Raw genomic sequence first — 17836 nt, 5'->3', positions numbered from 1 at the left:
TATGGCAGGAAGAGTTTTAAAGCTGCACAGCAAGTGGCTTTCAAAACCATCAGACCTGCAAAGAGAAATCAATACAATTTGCTTCTAACTACCCAGTCTTCAAGTCGGGTTTTTATTCCTGACCCACCTTCTCGCTCCCCCCATCCCGCCTGATCCAAGATGCCCCAGATGCTCAGGTATTGGCACCGAGGGAAAACCCAGTTCAGAGCGGAGGGATGTGATGGGAACTGGAGGACAGTGTCACGTACCGCTCGCTCTAACACCCTGTAAAAAGTCACCTCCTGCAACACACAGAAATTCTCACAGAATTAAATCCCTTATAATCCCATTTAGCAGAAACAAGGTAGAGCAGTATGCTGGTGCTTAAGACATTTTAGTCTTTAAGAAAGTACATTTTGTTTAAAAAAAAAAAATAAACCCCAGCTTCTCTTGAAAAGAACCTGAATGGAAGAAATTTTAAACCTGATTCAAACTTCTCTGTGAAGGCACTTTTTGTTTGCTGGGCTTTTTTAAGGAAGTTACAGAGAATAAACCCTTGAATATTTTCACTCTTCCCAAATATGATTATTTTTATAGCAGCCCATATATGTGCTACTCTAGTTCAAAGGTACAAATAAACGTGCTGAGCTAATATTAAAACAACAAATGACTGCAGTCAAGACTTAGAAGCATTTTCTACAAGAATACACAGACAGAAGCAAAATAAAACATACACCGCTTCCCAAATTAAGAGCTGCTAATTGTGTTTACAACTCCTTTCCCACCGGGAAAGGCTCTCTGTGGTCCACCAGTTCACCTTCCCCTCTCCCCCGCAGCCAATGACCTACCAACTAAGTACCAGTTTTATGCTCAAGTTGGTCAACTGGGTTTTTGCTTAACCCACAGGCGTTTTTCCTATTTCAAAGTTTCTATTAACTCCCTACTGATGTACCCTAAAAGAAGTTTTAAGGGCTTGGAAGCACATAAATAAAATAGACTTTGCTGGACCAGCACAGCCGAATGAAAGCCTTTCACCTGCAGTGGTGGTGATAAAAATTTTAGATGCAGCTGCACACATGGCCCCTCCATCGAGTTAAGATAGCTGAGATTTCCAGCCATTCCGCAGTCTCCTGGCCACTGAGCTGTCTCGGTTACACCGAGACAAGCATCAGGACGGGACCTGGGGTTTGGGTTGGGTGTTTGGGGAGTTGCTTTTCTTTTTTTCTTTTTTCCTTTTTTTTTTTTTTTCTTTTTGGCTGTAGCAAAGCCCTCTTTAGCTGCGAGGCTGAAAGAAGCTGCTAGCCTGTACGGTGATGATAAGAAACCTGGAAGAGGAGAGGGAGATGGCAAGGAAGAAAATGTGGGAGGAGGGAGTGTGACGGTATGAAACCCTGAAGCAGAAAAATAAAGGTTTGCTTCAAAGCTAATGTTACGGACTAAACCTTCTGCCCCTGTTTGCTCCGTAAGGCGCACGTCCAACTACAGACAGGCAGCGCCTGCAAGGTGGGAACTCTCCGAAGAGCGCCCAGAGAGGTTGCTGCTTTACTGACAAAGTTCAAGCCACTAAAAAATGGATGAGTGCGAAACTGACCCATCTTCCGTGGTGGGATGGGTCAGTCAGAGCTGGTTACTTGTCCCTTTCTAGCACCCTGACACTAACTTTGCACAATACAAGTTGATAAAACCAGACACACAAAAAATTCAACGCATCTGTACTTTTGTTTGTTTGTTTCAAAGTGTTTTCCACACCTAAAATCAAACTCCCACTGTCAGTAAGTATCTAACAGGAGATTCTGTTTAAAAAAAACTTACTACAGAGGCTCAGGTCATAGCTCTCAAGAAACACCCAGCAATTAACTCTTTCCATAAAGTTCATTTGGCGAAAGAACCATCAATCCTCATTTCTCCTAATACAGCTTGCTGCTTCAGCCCCCGCATCAGATGTTAAGCTGAGAGCATTTTAGGTACTGTCTGGTCTACGGAGCCACGATAAACGATGCAGTGCATGAACAAAATGAATACATGTACTCATTCAAAGTATACTGACTGACATTAATGCAAGGGGACCCTGAAGATCATGCCAAATTTTCTAATCCCTTCGACTTTCCACCCACACGACAGGATTAAAATCCCCCTCCCCGAGACCCCTTGTTTAGCAGAGCATCCTCACGGCAGCCTCGCTGAGCCCTGCGCCATTCCTCTACGCTCCGCTGCGGGTCCCAGGGGCTAAACTTTGTCCTGTTCTTGATCAGTAATCCTAAACAAACCTGCACCTCATCAGTACCCAGCTGTTTTATTCTGCTTTTTCTCAGGCTCGCTCTTACGCTACATTTAATGTAGTTTTCTTACCTTCCAGAGCCCCACCACATCTGAACCTCCAAGCTCAGGTTCAGAAGCCCTGCGGTGGGTGAAACACTGGGCAATGCTCATCATCATCACCACTACTGACAGCAGTGAGAAACAGGGGCAGAAAGGCTACCAAAGGCATTGCCTATCTTCTTCATATAGGAAAACGTTCTCCCTTGTGAAGGAGATATCAATATACAGAGAAACATATAGATTTCATGAAGGGAAAAGAAAGGGATGCCGATCTCAACCAAAAAAAAAAAAAAAAACAAAAAAACACACCAAACAGATATTCTCCGCATCCCTTATTGCGGACGCAAGGCCGTTCCCACTTCAGTTCTGCTCAGGTGGGATTTCTCATACGTTTCACACGCAAAAAAACCCAGTGAAAGCAAGGCTTACGGAGAGATGAGAAAAAAAACCCCACACCATATCCTCAGCAGCTTAAGATCAACTTTGCTAACACTCACTACACATTCTCAGCAAACCTGCCCCGTAGCCTCTAGTGAAAAGCAAACCCTTCCCCACCATCTCCCAGGCAGCCGTTCAGAGCCCCAGAGCAACACAGCACAGACCTTTTATTCCTGCTCCCCCCACGGAATACAGCAGGTCTTAACATAAATGGCAGAAACGCTGTTTGTTTGTTGTTACAACTTGTGCATATATTTACAGAAGACAAACTAAACAACTTAAGGCTATTATCAGGGGATAAATCAGTTGGCAGCAGACACTTTGGAAAGCAACATAAAAGTTATTCTGGAGCAAGAAATTGAGGAAGAAAAAGCTTTCTTTGCTCTGTGACTCTGCCTCATCAGCTTTAAGCCCATGTCCCCAAATCACACGGTTGCCGACAGCTGCCATCACCTGGTTTCATTTCGATTCTGTTTCGATTCTATGATTTTAATACTGATAATGGTCAAAATTACTGGCAGAAGCAATGCTAATAATAAAAACACCTCAAAAAAATTTAGCCTAATTTACTCCGATGACTGCATTTTAACAGGGTTCTCACGTTTATTTAACACCTTTCAGGCAGATGGTGAATGCCAAAGTGATTTACAAATCATACTAATAGACGCAAATATACCTGGCCAGGAACCATCACACACCGGCCATCCAGGTACAGATACAGCACATAAATACACAGGCAGCAAATATGCCAGAGCTGTTTGTCTTGAAAACGTCTTCCTTAGTGAGCTGATGGCTGTTACTGGCTCTCTGCAACATCACAGCTATCCCCCAAAAAAGTGAAGAACTATCCTATCAGCAAGTGACACTAAACCCAAGAAAGACTGATATTTCTGGTACCCTGGTTAGGAATAAAGAAAAATATTTTGTTGGACCCTTGCTCAGGGTAATCAACATCAAATCTAATAATGTAATTTAATTGGATCTAAGTCTCTCTTCTCCCCAGTGTGAAATCACAAGCATTTCAGTCAAAAAAAAAAGCTAGTGATGTAGTGACTAATCTAAAGAAAGTCCCTCTCACATGCATGACTACCCCCGTGTGTGGAAATCAAAACCTACCAAATTTATCCAAATATAAACACGCAGCACGTGGGCTGCTCTGCTGAATTTGGTAAAGGAACAATCTGTCATCATTCCCCCAACCAAACCCTACCCAGCGTGTGGAGGGAGGGTGAGAACCGGGGTACCTGACAATCAACCCTGTGCTTGCGCACTTGGAGTTATTAACAAGAAATGTGAGCGCAGATGGGATTTTGGAAGCACAAAACATTTAACGGGTAAGCAAAAGCTTCCTCTTTGACTAAGGCATGGATTTATCTCAACAATCCATGTCACCTGTGTTGCTAGAAGCTGGAAAAGTTTGCATCCTTCACCCAGCTGGGGAAAGCAGCCAGACCTGGCCTGTCTTGGCCAGGAAGATCAGCCAACCCGCCAAAGCCCTTCCTCCTCTCATCCTCTCAACATTTCCATACTCAAAAGACAGCTGTAGTAACTTTTCATTGCCAGTCCTCCTCTAACATGCATTTTTAATCTCATGAAGAAAAGCCAGGCATGGAAGTTTTGGAAGATCTTTTTAACCTTAAAAAAAAAATCCCTATTATAGTACTTTGATTTAATTTTTTAAAACATATCTTCCTGTGCAATCTCATTCTCCAGTCATACTTTCATACTGTCTTGCACCCATCCAGCAACTTGCCCTCTACAGCACTCTCTAAGCAAAGCTCTATTTAAAGACCATTCCCACGAGGAAAGTGTGCTCAGCCCCATTTTGCACATGGGCAGGATGGGGGAGAGGGAGTTTTGAGTGATTTGCTCCAAAAATGAAAACAGGAAGTTTGTGGCAGAGCTGGAAATAGATCCCACATCACAGTTCTCCATCACGTGCGTGACCCCACACCACCCCCAGCCTACCTCCTATGGTGGGGCGATGCTCCGCAGAGCTGCAAAGGCCAACCCACCGCCCCATGGGGCTTCAGGCAGGAGCAAAGGTCCCAAGAGCGGGCAGATCAGGGGACCCACCAGGGCAGGCAGCACGCCAGCAGAGAGGGTGACACCCAGCAGCCATGGGATCAGCAACGACAAACGAGCAGGGCCTCAGGTCCATGTCCTGTGGAGGAGGCAGCATTGCAGCTGCCCTGGGCACGGCAGGCTGTCCCCGCTCTAGCACGAGTTCCCCACCACTTGCTATTCCGGGATATTGTCCTGCTTCTGAGGCTGGGAGAAAAATAGCCTCAAGTACAGCAGCCCCATTCAGCACCGCTTCCCCTCTCCTCCTCGCACAGGTCACAAACGTAACGTGTCAGGTCGTACAAAATGCTAATATTAGCAGATAACGGGGCCATTTTTAAACTTCTAAATTAAACTAAATTCGCTAGGACAGGCAGGTCATTCACCCAAGTCATCCCCTGGTTTACTCTTTTTTTTTAGCTATTGAGACGACCCACAGCGGTGCAGCCCCAGCATGAAGCCCAGCCAGCACCAAAAAAAAGCGGGATGCTGGCAGGGAGGAAAGGGGAACACAACACCTTTTCATGCCCCATCTCACTCTCCATCCTAACCCATGTCCTCTTCCCACTGTGTAACTGCTCTTCCTCCCCGGCATTTTGGGGTGAAGTGGTGGCACCTTGGATAAAGCTGCTTCCCGAGGACAGGAGGCAGCTGGGGTGGCTTGCCATGCCCAACCAGCACCCGCACACAACTGCCCCGTACCCGACATCATGGTACCTGGACCCCTGGGGATGGGGACAGCCATGATGGGACAACAGGGCCCTTCTTCAGAGAGGGAGTCACTCTCTCAAAATGTTCTTGTGGATGAAGAGGAGAGCCACGAGGATGATCCAAGGGCTGCAGCACCTCTCCTATGAGGAGAGGCTGAGAGAGTTGGGGCTGTTCAGCCTGGAGAAGAGAAGGCTCCAGGGAGATCTTATTGCGGCCTTCCAGTACCTAAAGGGGGCCTACAGGAGAGCTGGGGAAGGACTTTTTACTAGGGCATGGAGTGACAGGACGAGGGGGAATGGCTACAAACTGGAAGAGGGCAGGTTTACATTAAGCATTAGGAGGAAGTTTTTCACTTTAAGGGTGGTAAGGTACTGGAACAGGTTGCCCAGAGAGGTTGTTGATGCCCCATCCCTGGAGGTGTTCAAGGCCAGGCTGGACGTGGCCTTGGGCAACCTGGTCTAGTGGGAGGTGTCCCTGCCCATGGCAGGGAGGTTGGAACTCGATGATCTTCAAGGTCCTTTCCAACCCAAACCATTCTATGATTCTATGACTGAGAAAAACCAAAGGCAAGGCGGCAACAGTCTGCTGAAAGTGTATGTGCCCATACACTTTGATAGCAACAGGTGTAAGGAAAATGAAAGCAGACAAAAGTCTCAAGTCCACATCACCAGAGACTAGCTCATGGTGAAGGAACAGGCCTTTCTCCCCCACAGGGCATTTTCCTGTGGGTTGCTTCACTCAACAGCAGCACACGTAAGCTCGTCACAGCCCTCCCGCTCCTCTGATGCCGCTCTACGCTTGTGGTGACTTGGTGCTTTTTCAGGTCAACACAAAGAAGAGGGAATTAAACCCCTTAGGCACAAGGCCAAGGCATAAGCAAATGCTCCTAAGAAGCATTTCAGCGGAGAGAAATATAAACTTCTCTAATTTAGCTCCCCTAAAATAAGGTGTATGGGATTTCCTACACACTGCCCCTTGTTTTTATTTTAAAGCACAACTAAACTTCCCTAGAACAGCTCAAGGATGACATAGCTTTTTAAAAAAAAAAAAAAAAAGATTAATTATTTTCATTTCAAAAATACTAACAGAGGTCAGAGGGAGGAAAGAACTGAACTTGAATTAAGCACAGTCACTTTTCCCTCTTCTAAGACTTCAGAGCAGTTATGAAAAATACACTTCAAATGAGAAACAGATTCATTGCTGGGAGGCTGAAGAGAAGGTGGACGGTGTGGGGACGAGGTTATTTCAAACCTCCAGTGGAATCCCTCAGCAGAAAGCCGAGAGATTTGGCTTTGCCGCAGTCCCCAGAGCCAACTGCCAGTGGAGCCGGGGACAGGGGCTCAGGGGGGGAACACAGCGTGACCACCACAGCTGGCATCTGGGCCAAGACAGAGCGAGCCCCAGGTGTTTTGGCAGACATGCCCCTCAAGAGGTCCTGTCCCAGGGGATGCATGCACGTAAGGCTGCAGCCACTGCTGTCCTTGATGGCAGAGCAGCAGAAGAGTCACCCTTTTTTTTTTTACCCCCCTCCCTTCTCCTTAAGAGCCTGCTGCTTCACAAAGCCCTTAGTCACACTTGATTTTTCCAGTTCCTTTTGCACAAAACGCAGCACAATAACAAAATAAAACGGGGATACGGAGAACAATAAGTTCAACAGATTAATGGACAGGCGCAGCCATCTTCAGCTTTTATAGCCATCAGCCCTGAAGAGCACTCCCTTCCCCGAAGCCTTTGAAATGAGCCTCAGCAGTCCTTGGACCTTGCAGGCAGCTACTGACAAACAACGCACCTTCCTTTCTCAACTAAATCCCAAAGATTCGTCTTCTGGCCATACACACGTCAATCTTATCATCATTATTAAAGTTTTATTGGCACAACAATGCAAACTCCGAGCACAATGCATTAACCTTGTAAAAATAACTGAGAGAAGCCAGGTAATGGAAAGAGCAGGGGAGAGCTTTTTCATCTCTCTCTCCCTGAAGACGGGGAGGGGGAGAAGCCCGCGGATCTCTCAGCAGTGCTGAGTCATCACAAAAGGGGTTTCCAATCTCTCCCCACTCACCCCCAACTTCTTGAAGACACCTTGAAAGACACCTCCAACCCAACTCATCGGCTTAAATTCCTTCCCCTAAAAGACAACACAATTCTGTTCTATTATGGAATATTCAAATAGGAAGGGGGAAAAAAAAAAATATTACAGTGTCCAGGAAAGTAGGAAAGGTTACACTCAGCAGACAAGGACTCCGATTTTCACCATAGCAACAAGCCTATTTATAATATGGCCTACCTGCATCAAAGAGCAGCCACAAGAAGCTAAATGCAAGTCTAGTGGTACATTCAAGCACTAAGATGAAGAAGCAGCTCACATAAGCATGTCAATGAAACGCTTCCAATTACATTACATGCACAATTATTAGCATTTACTCCAAACCTTCCTTCTTGTTGTTTGTGGTTTGTTTTTGTTTTTTTTTTTTTTTACCCAGGTAAGAGTAGCCAGGGTGGGGGGTGGCATTACGAAAGGTTCGGGTGCAGGGGAAGATCAAAAGAAGGTAATCCCAGTGACCTGGCTTTTAGAAGGGGAGACTTCACTGAGAGGTGTTACAGGAGGAAGTTGCTTAATAGGATGGGAATGGGAAGTTACTCGCTAATTGTCAGTGTGCTTTTAAATAGAGTGGAAAATATACATCAATAATCACTGCTCTAGTCCAAAATTTGCCAACGCAGAGTACACAGAGTCTTCACACCTCAAACACCTGATAAACCTCCCTATATTTGAGAGAGAAAAATAACCAGCTACTGGAAATTATTATCCAACTGATAATCATATCCCCAAGATATGATTATCTCCCACGCTCTTGTGGGCCCTCATCCATCTCCAGAAGGAGTACAAAATACTCCAAGGACAGCCATAATTCATACAGGAGGGCTCAGCCTGATCACCACACAATTCTATCATCTAGTGATACAACAAGTGGCATCCTGACTGATCTGTCTGGGTATGATGAAGACTATTTAAAAAAAAAAAAAAAACACTAAGCCACTCTAAGAATCCCATATTCAGTCTGCAAGTGCCTGTCTGCTGCCGCTTCTTTTTAAGTACCCACATGGAAGAGCAGCTGCCCGAAGAATGGCTGGCTTTTAAAAGAAGCGAAGGGAAGATCTTAAAAATACTCTTTATCTGAAAGAGGAGTGCCAGTCATTTCACTTGTTCAAGTAGGAGACTGAGGAGGATTGCTCGGTGGTTGGGAAGTGGACTAGAACAAAAAGACTCAAACAGTCAGATGGTACATAAAAGGAACTTAAGTCATTTATTTCTGGTATTTAAAATATATATGGAAGCTTTTCTTAAGCAAGAACCTGATCAGGTCATAGCAGAGATTTGTCACATGGACCAGAAAGAGAGAAGGCCATCTCAGACACCCCATCACAGAGGTCCCCACCAAAACTGCCACTAGCAGTTCAGCATACTGGAAAGACCAACTTAGAGCGGCTGAAAATACAGCCACATATTTCTAACTCATAGTTAGAAAAATAATACAGGTAAGAACAACATGAGGCAGCTGAGTTTGCAAGCGTGTTCAGGAACCTGCCAACTTAATAGGGAATTTGACCTTTTTTAATTATTATTATTATTTTAAACCTGAAGCAGGGGAGAGATAAAAATGAACAAGAGATGGCCTACTCAATCACAAAAAAAGTTCAAGATAACCCCTGCTTGAAAGAGAATGCACCAATTATTAAACAATCAACTTATCATGCAAGCCTCCCTCCTGCTGAAGACATTTGCAAGACACCCATTCTATTTTGCAAAGTATTGCTTCATAATGTCTCACTTCCCACTGCCTTCCATGAAAGTTAGAGAGGCTAATGGAGGTATTGGTGGCAAGAGGGAGTTGGTACGCGCTAACGGGGTTTTCTCCACTGCTGAAGCACATCTCACGCTGCATCACTTCAGACTGGCCAACAGAGCCACCCCTCCTTCCCAAAGGTCCAGCAAGCACCTGAATGGGACTTGGAGAGACCAAGCTACGTGCCACTAAACGAACAACAACATGTTCCGTCCATGCAATGAAAGAAAGGCAGAAGCTAGGTGAGCAACCTCTGGCTAAAGCCTTGACAGTATATTTTTCTGATTTTTTTTATGCCATGCTCCTACCTTGACTGCACATAGTAACGTACACCTTAAAAATCAGTTCTGGAATTAATTAAACCAAACTCATACAAACTCTTGCACAATTGCTAAAATCAGGCCATGTTTCCACGATGTTTATCGCACGTCTGCAGCACCAGATCATCCAGCATCTATCCAGTTAGGGCGTGGGCACTCAATCATGTTCTTGTCAAATTAACAAGAGACCATGGTATGGAGTTTATGTCAGTGGCAGCAGTCCAACTGATACCTGATCTGGCATGAAGTCTGCCGGGATGCTTAGGCTCCAAAAGATTTTAAAAAAAACAGAATCTGGTAGAGAGGTTTTATATTAGTTCAATACTTTGCTTCCTGAGGCTCCAGCATCCTGAGGCTCCCGAAAAATCTGATTAGCTAGTCTATCGAACCAAAAAACTCAGTTTAGCATTAGCTATACTGTCAGTTTCAGCTCTACACGCATTAAGACAACAATACAGACCACTGATTTAAGAAAGTGTACAGAGTCGCACTCAGCTGAATATGCTGATTTCTAAATCGCACCCTTATGTAAACACAAGCTACTTTGTGTCTAGATCACGTTTAATGCTGTTATTCCTATTGTACAGATGGGGAAACTGAGACAAACAGCAATTAAAGGAGATGCCTGAGGTCATGTCTTAGGTCTAGCAATCAACAGAGGAATCTGGATTCCCAACTCCTACTTGTATTTTTTAACCACTAAACCACGATCCTTCCCAGTTCAAGTACAGTTTCAAGTTCAAGGATTCACAAAAAAAAAAAAAACACAAGCAGACTTGGTTAGCTGTATATGCAGGCTGCAACAGTTCTAAAAAAAAAAAAAAACACCACACAAAAAAAAAACCCACCTTCTAAAAAAAAAATTTAATTGTATTAAATAAAAACAAATCACTGCAATACAGTCTTAGCTGAAGCCTGAATATTTTTCCACCAGAGAAGCAAAGTAAATACAACAACAGTGACATCTAAGTACACAGGCCGATTACAGCTTTACTTTCAAAAGAGCTTTGATTGATCTTTTTTGATAGACCTGAAATAAATTAAACTAGATTGACTCACTTGAGAACGGACTGTAATCCTTTAGTCAGATCCCAGCGAACTCAAACCAAACCAGCTGTTAATTTAGGCTTTATAAGATAAAGCATGAGAAATCCAACCTGATGTACCCCAGAGCAACGGCTTACATCATCTCTGCAAGCAATCAACTTGCTGCTTCTTTTAGGAACTAATCAGTGCTCTCTACCATGTGGGTGCCAAACTTGTTTTCCGCCCCTCCAGCAGACTCTGCAGCCAAAGTAGGAGGGAGAAAGAAAGAGCAAGGGACAAGAGGGTGCAATGTAAAAGATTCAGCTGTTGACTTCATGAAACATATTGCACAGGCTGTCCCGACATTGAGAGAGGGGGGGGGGGGGGGGAAACACCCACACCAACTTGCTTACAATACATTTCCATTCAAACAATTGCTGGATCTCAGTCGGGAATAAACTGCCCAGATCAACACCCACACTTACAAGGGGAGCAGGAGGAGGAGGGAAGAGGAGCACCCACCCATCCCAGGAACTAGACACGGACAGGCCAGAAGGTCAGTTATAGCCTTACATGAAACAACAAAGTAGGCAAAATAAAAGGTGAAGGGGTTTCTGCTCTCCCAATCCAATAATAAAAATACAACCGCCAACTAGTTCTGTAGCATTGCTGTTCTGATGGGATTCTTGTTCCAGGTCTATTACTTTGTTGGGTTTTAAGACCTTCAGATTTATCTCATCCTCATATCTGAGATTTACTCTGCATAAAACATTGCTTCCTGGAATGTTCCAGTTGCTGAGCATAAGGGGATCAGATTGAAAATCCCATTCAAGGAATTGTACTACTTTCAAACTGGTTTTGTCTACCAAGGAAAAGACAGCAATGAGGTTTCTCAGGTGAAATCAACAGAAACAGATCCTCACAATAACATCAATATAGCACATATATACTATAAAAGGGACAGAAAACAGGCAGGAACACCACTCTGAAATCATTCATAGAAGGAGCCTAACACAATTCAAAGGAAAGTTTAAAAAAAAAAAAAAAATCAGCTTAAGGAAAGATTTGACTTCTAGTCATAAATCCTATCTGGAGGAAAAAGACGGAGGCAACTCTTACACAAAATTTGAATTACACCAGACACTCACTAAACCCTTCGCAGTAACACCTCCAACAAGAAGGAGACTTGCTCCCAACAAGACGATGGAGTGCCCTAGCCAGGTACTTTTGAGAGGGAGCACAATGCAGTCTCTGTGCTAAATATGTGAAAGCTCTTCTCTCAGAAAAGGCTACAGCTCTGCAGAAGATGAAGCTGAGGACTACTCCAAGCGCCCATGGTGGCACTTGCAGCCCCTGTGTCAAGAGGACCACTCTTGAGGCAGCTTTGTAGAGCATTGGGAGGGGAGGGAAGGAGAGGAAAGAAAAAAACATTGCAAGTATCGTGGGGCTTGAGCAAACCAGATCATCTAAAATACTAGTCTGGGAGAAAACACGCAATCAACTGGTAGTTCCAGTAAGCTTTGTTTTACTCCAGTTAAATTAAATTCTCTCTAGTGGATTCCAGGCTGGAGTTCATTGATTAATATGATAGTTAGCTCTTCCAAGTAGAGGAAGGGGACATGGCAGGGTCATCTTAAGAGCCATAATGCTGTTTTATATTCCTATTCCTCAAAGTAACAATGCTGTGCAGAAGCATCAAGCTGATGCTACCAATATACACACTAGCCTACAATACCTAGATACAATTTTTCTCGGTTGAGAGTACAACTGAAGAGAACAAGAGACCTTTCTAGTGCCTACAACCAACCCCAGCAGCCCTGCTCAGTGCAGATCAGAAACTAAGTCAAGACACAGGTCTGGTCAGCAGTGCTCCACCAAGGAAACCACAGGCAAGGGAAAGACGACTCCAAAGGCCTTAAGATACTTTTGGAGACTACCCAGGAATAACAGAGGTGGCCTCGGATACAAGCTTACACTATGCAGTCTTATCCAGGAAAACAAGTAGATACAAGTAAACAGCATTGCCTCACACACGTCCCAGAGGTGCTGCATACTTCAACCATGCAAGTTCTCAGTCAGCTTCCCAGCACTAACAGACTCCAGCTGTGCGGTAGCTTCAGGCCTTCCCAGCCCCCTGCCCCATCCCTCACCAGCTGAAGCAAGCACCACCAGCAGACAGGCCATGGGCACAAGTCATTTGGCCATCGAGGAGGTGGTCCCACCCTTGACAACCATGAATTTCAACATGACAGATGGAAGCGAGAGCCCATATTCAGCTTGTTCTCTTTAACATCTAGATCTGTCCACATCAACTTCATTCAAGAATTAAGCCAACTCATTCAACCTCCTCATGTCTCACTTTTGCCACCTGTAAAACCAGCACTACCTTAGGCTGTCCCCCTCAGTGCGGTTGGTAAGCTCTTGGGACTTCAACCAGATAAACATGGGAACACACCTGGCTCTCCATGCCACCTTTTACCTGCTCAGTTTTTCTTGGTTTAATCAAGCTCCAAGTTTTACCACGCTCCAACAGTCGATTTTAAAAAATCTCAGCTCAATTTTACATATATTAAGCAGCCAGCAAACATGAAGTATGAAGGGGGGAAGGAGAAGGATGGTTGAGGCAGACACAATACAGAACTTGGCTCCATTCGCCGTTTTGTGTAACTTCCTGCATAACTGAAGTAAGAGCCAGCAAACACTCAAAGGAAAAACAATAAATAACCAGTAGAGTAGGGAAGAGAGGGATGTCTCCACATACCTCCTCCTCTATGATTTTTCTTCATCCATCCACAAACTATTCCCTCTGACCATCTCTGACATGGACACGCATCTACTGCAAAGTGAAACCAACAGCTTGCAATACAGCTACAGGACTACACAGTGTCTCCTCTCCACACCCATACATAGCATGTGGAAAAACACCTAACAAAGCCCAAACCTTGGGATACGTTCATAAAGCCCAAACCTTGCAAAAGGTTCATAAAGCCCTTAGGCCTTAAGCGAAACAGGGTCAACTTCTATCTTCAATTAGGAAAGGCACAACTTTCTCTAGTTCCACCCCAGAATTAGCCTGAGCCTCTTTGACTCGAGCCCCAGAATCTCCAGGAAATAAGTCTCACGGGAAAAAAAAAAAAGTTCAATTCACCATCTCCTTAAGGAGCAAAGGCACATCCACACAGAGGTATTTTACATTATTTCTAGGGAATCTGAGCTTCTAACTAGAGATGTATTCCAAATAGGACCTTGCTTACTGGTCAGGGAAGCAATTTGAAAGAAATAAAAATTTAAAAAAAAAAAAAAAGAAGAAAAACCCCAATTACCCCCCCCCCCGCCAATCCCAAAGCAACAAAAATTTAAGGAGTTACTTCATAAAATATTATTCCGTTTTGGTTTAATTAACCTAAGTAACAAGACTGCTACTGTTGCCTTCATAGGAACCGCATTTGTTCACAAAACAGGAGTTTGGAGGCAGGGTTTACAACTATGCTTAAGCCTGCAATCCGGAGCGGCTGACAACATGGTATTAGAGCTACAGATCACAAAATCATACCAAATCCTTCACACAGTACCATCCAGCATTTGAGACATCGCTGCATTATACAGATTGGCACAGGCGGCTCGTTGTGCAAGACAGGTTGCAAAAAAGTTTGATGCAAACTTTATACCCTTTTATTTGTCTAACAGCAGTGCCCAAAGGCACCACCAGAGAACAGAGTCCTTTTGTGCGAGGTACTGTACAAACAAGAGAGTGAGAAAGACTGACCCTGCCCAAAAAACAGATGGGAGTGAAAGAGGGAGGCACCGAAAAGGGAAACTGTTTAAATGAGAGAGACCGGTGAAACGCAACATAGATGCTAAGCAAGGTGTTGTCTCTCTGAGAACTACAGAACACAGAAAACCAGTTCCCTGGATCTCCTCCCCAAAGACTAACCCAGGTCCCAGTTAAAACAAGTGTCCCTGAGAAAGCACCCCAGGAACTTCCTACAACGTAACCCAGCGGTTCCATACACCGAACCTCCAGCCTTCCCGAGCCTGATGACTATGAAATAATGAGAGAAACAAATGAGCTGACTTTGCTCTGCTGGAGAGTTGGGTCCCTCCCCTCGCCAGGGGAATAAAACTCCTGTTTCTGGTACTGGAGGATAAAGCATCAGGTTTCAGAAATCATAGCACTTTTAGCTACGGGAAGAGCTGCCAGCAGCTGAGACATAAAAATTGCTCGTCTCGGGCCTGTGGTCAGAGTTAACATTTGGGGGTATTTCCACAGACAAACAGATAAGGAGGGAATGTTTCCCTGGCAGATTTATTAATCTGTAAATGCTGGCTGAAGACACTGAGCTGTTTGGAGCGGTGGAGTCCCAGGGAGAGGGATTAGCGGGAGAAGTGTAGATGAGGTGGCCGTGGGTACATAATGCTAATTAAATATAGTCTGCAATTTATAAAATGGGTTTGTGTGTATAAAGCTACATTTCTCACCACTAATCACAAAAGATCAAGTAAAATCACCTTCTACAGCACACAGGGGGTTATACACTTATTAATTGGAACGAACCATCAGAAGGTGTTTACTGTGCCTATAAACCGTATCCCCACTCTCGTGAAAGCAATGCTACGTCACCGACAGACTATACAGTCCTGATGCCCACAGAGTGCAGCGAGCTGTAAAATGAAAATAAAGTCTTCAAGCAGGACAGAATTCCTTGCAAACAAAAGAAATGGGCATGCAGCAAAATAGTATAAAACTGGCAACAAATTTCCTCTTCTTGCTGCCCCTAATTTCATGCCTATCAATAAGATGAATCATTCTGTTGCTCATTTCGTGTATAGCCTTTTGTTTTCCAACCCCAGGGAGATGAATTATGTCACAGTATAGTCTCCACCACCCCAATCCATGGGCCCCAGCTATACATGGGCCACGTTGATCACTCCGGCGTGTTCTCAAGAAATCACATGCACTCCCCTTCTAGAATCGTCTGTGCTTTGCTGGACGTAATTCAGTTGTGCACTAGATAGAGAAAGTCTCCTCTACTTTTCAGGAAGACGTCAAGCAGAAGACAGAGCCTTCTAGGTGTTTGTGGTCATACCTCAGGTTAAACCAGAAAGCACCATTAGCTCTTTATTAAACATCACCAATAATGAACTGATAGCTTTAGTTCTCAATACAATATTATTATCACGAGTTTGATGACATTAGAGAGCTGTACAGCGAAACACTGCCCTTCAAAAGTTAGTTGATCATTAGGACGGATCCTGTACAGCGTATGAGGGGGTGGAGGAAAGTAGTGACTGAATCAAGTACGTTAGATCCGGCTTCTGCTTTCTTTTGGATGCAGAATCCTTTCATCACTAGTGACTTTCCCAAGGTTATGGACGGGAGCAAACAGAATTGCCATTTCTCAATTTTATCATATGGCTGACGGTATTTGATGTTTCTTAAACAGTACAAGATCTTGGGAGCATGATGCTAGAAAAAAAAAAACATTAGCTTTCACCTTCAAGAAGAGGTTCCCACTGCTCTCAAACACATGAAAACACAGGAGTTTTCATGCTTGGTAAATTTAAAAAGCACCAGTTCTTCTCTTTTCAAACCTTTGTTCTTCAACCTTCGGCTGGGAAATTCAAGGCTCATGATTTGAATTATTTTTTTTTCTTCAGTATGTATTTTGTATAGGCAATACAAAGCAAAAACATTAGTAAAAGTAAGATGCAAAGAGTCTCTTATATGAAAAGTTACAGAAATTATTTAATTCTTTTAATGAAATTGTTTAAAAGTCATAATTATATCCTGATTTGGTGAGGTATTAGACACGTACAGAATTCTGAGACAAACAGCTCTTTCACCAATTTCAGACGCCTCAAGAGTCTTAAAGTCAGACCTGTTCTTAAGTAGCTTTGCTGCAAGGGAGATGTTCCGTCTCCATCCAGTTCATGTCATGGTATTTATCCTACAGTAATTCTCAAGCACTTTTTCTACTTATCTAGCTTCAAGATCGAGCTAGCAATGGGACTTGCAAACAGCAAAATTAAGAACTCTAGAAGCTACGCTGAACGTTGCTGATAAAAACCACAAAACCAAGAAGTCAATTGCAAAGTAGGCTAAAGAGCACAAACTCAGAGATAAAAAGCCACTCTCGCTGTAAATAACAATGATAACACAACCACTAAAGCAGAAATCAAAACCGTAGGTGCTTTGCATGTGGTTTCTGACAGCAAACCAATTCATTTGGTTCCCCTCAATTCTCACACCGAGAGGGGGGGGGGGGGGGGGGGGAAAACACCCAACCATGACATAATATAGACTCCAATCACTCTAACTGCAGAACAGCATACAAAAAAATAACTCAATACAGAATATTTGTAAATACCTTCAAATGTATTTGCAAAACATTGCCTTGTAATATTCATGCTATCCAGCTTGAACTTTCTCCAAAAAATTAAGCATTATGTTTCCAACAAGCCTACCTCAGCAGTACTGCCCACCCTGTACGCTTAAAACATGTTTTTCCTTTACGCTTTAAAATATACCATTTACCAGAAAAATCCGAAGATGGGAAAATACTAAATGTGAGCAGCAAATGAAAGTTGATACCGTTGTTAGAGCTATTCGCTATTCTATTCCCTGGCATGTTGCGATATCAGGTGTTTTTCTTTTGCATTTGTTTGTTTCTTGCTGGGGGGGGGGAGTTGGGGAACAACAACAAATAATCATAGCATCACACATTTCCAGATAGACTTTGAAGTTCACACATTACTGAGGTGAAATTCACAGTCCTGTTGCTGAGATTTGGTTAAAGGCAGCTCTACAAGAGCTGAATTTCTCGGGTAATAGTTCATCACCTTTAAAAATAAACATATTCTATTGTTATAAAAATGGGAGTTGTTAACATCTAAAAATTACAATAGGTTGGCCAACACTGCAAGATCTGCGATCGGCTCTCAAACAGTGCTTAGAAATAGTAGAATCTGTTTAAATTCCAAGACCAATCTCAAGAACAAGTATTTTGTGTGAGCACAGTCTCTTACAGGATTGTAAGCGCAACAAGCCACGTCCTCAGTGGTATGTATGGCCCAAGCCTTACACATTCATTTTCTTGTAATTTTTGGTTGGACCATTGAGTGCTGCAGCAG

Source organism: Charadrius vociferus, unplaced genomic scaffold (assembly GCF_000708025.1).
Source record: "Charadrius vociferus isolate BGI_N301 unplaced genomic scaffold, ASM70802v2 scaffold282, whole genome shotgun sequence".
NCBI lineage: Eukaryota > Metazoa > Chordata > Aves > Charadriiformes > Charadriidae > Charadrius > Charadrius vociferus.
The sequence above is the reverse complement of the archived record's forward strand: the minus strand, read 5'-3'. Positions refer to the sequence as shown.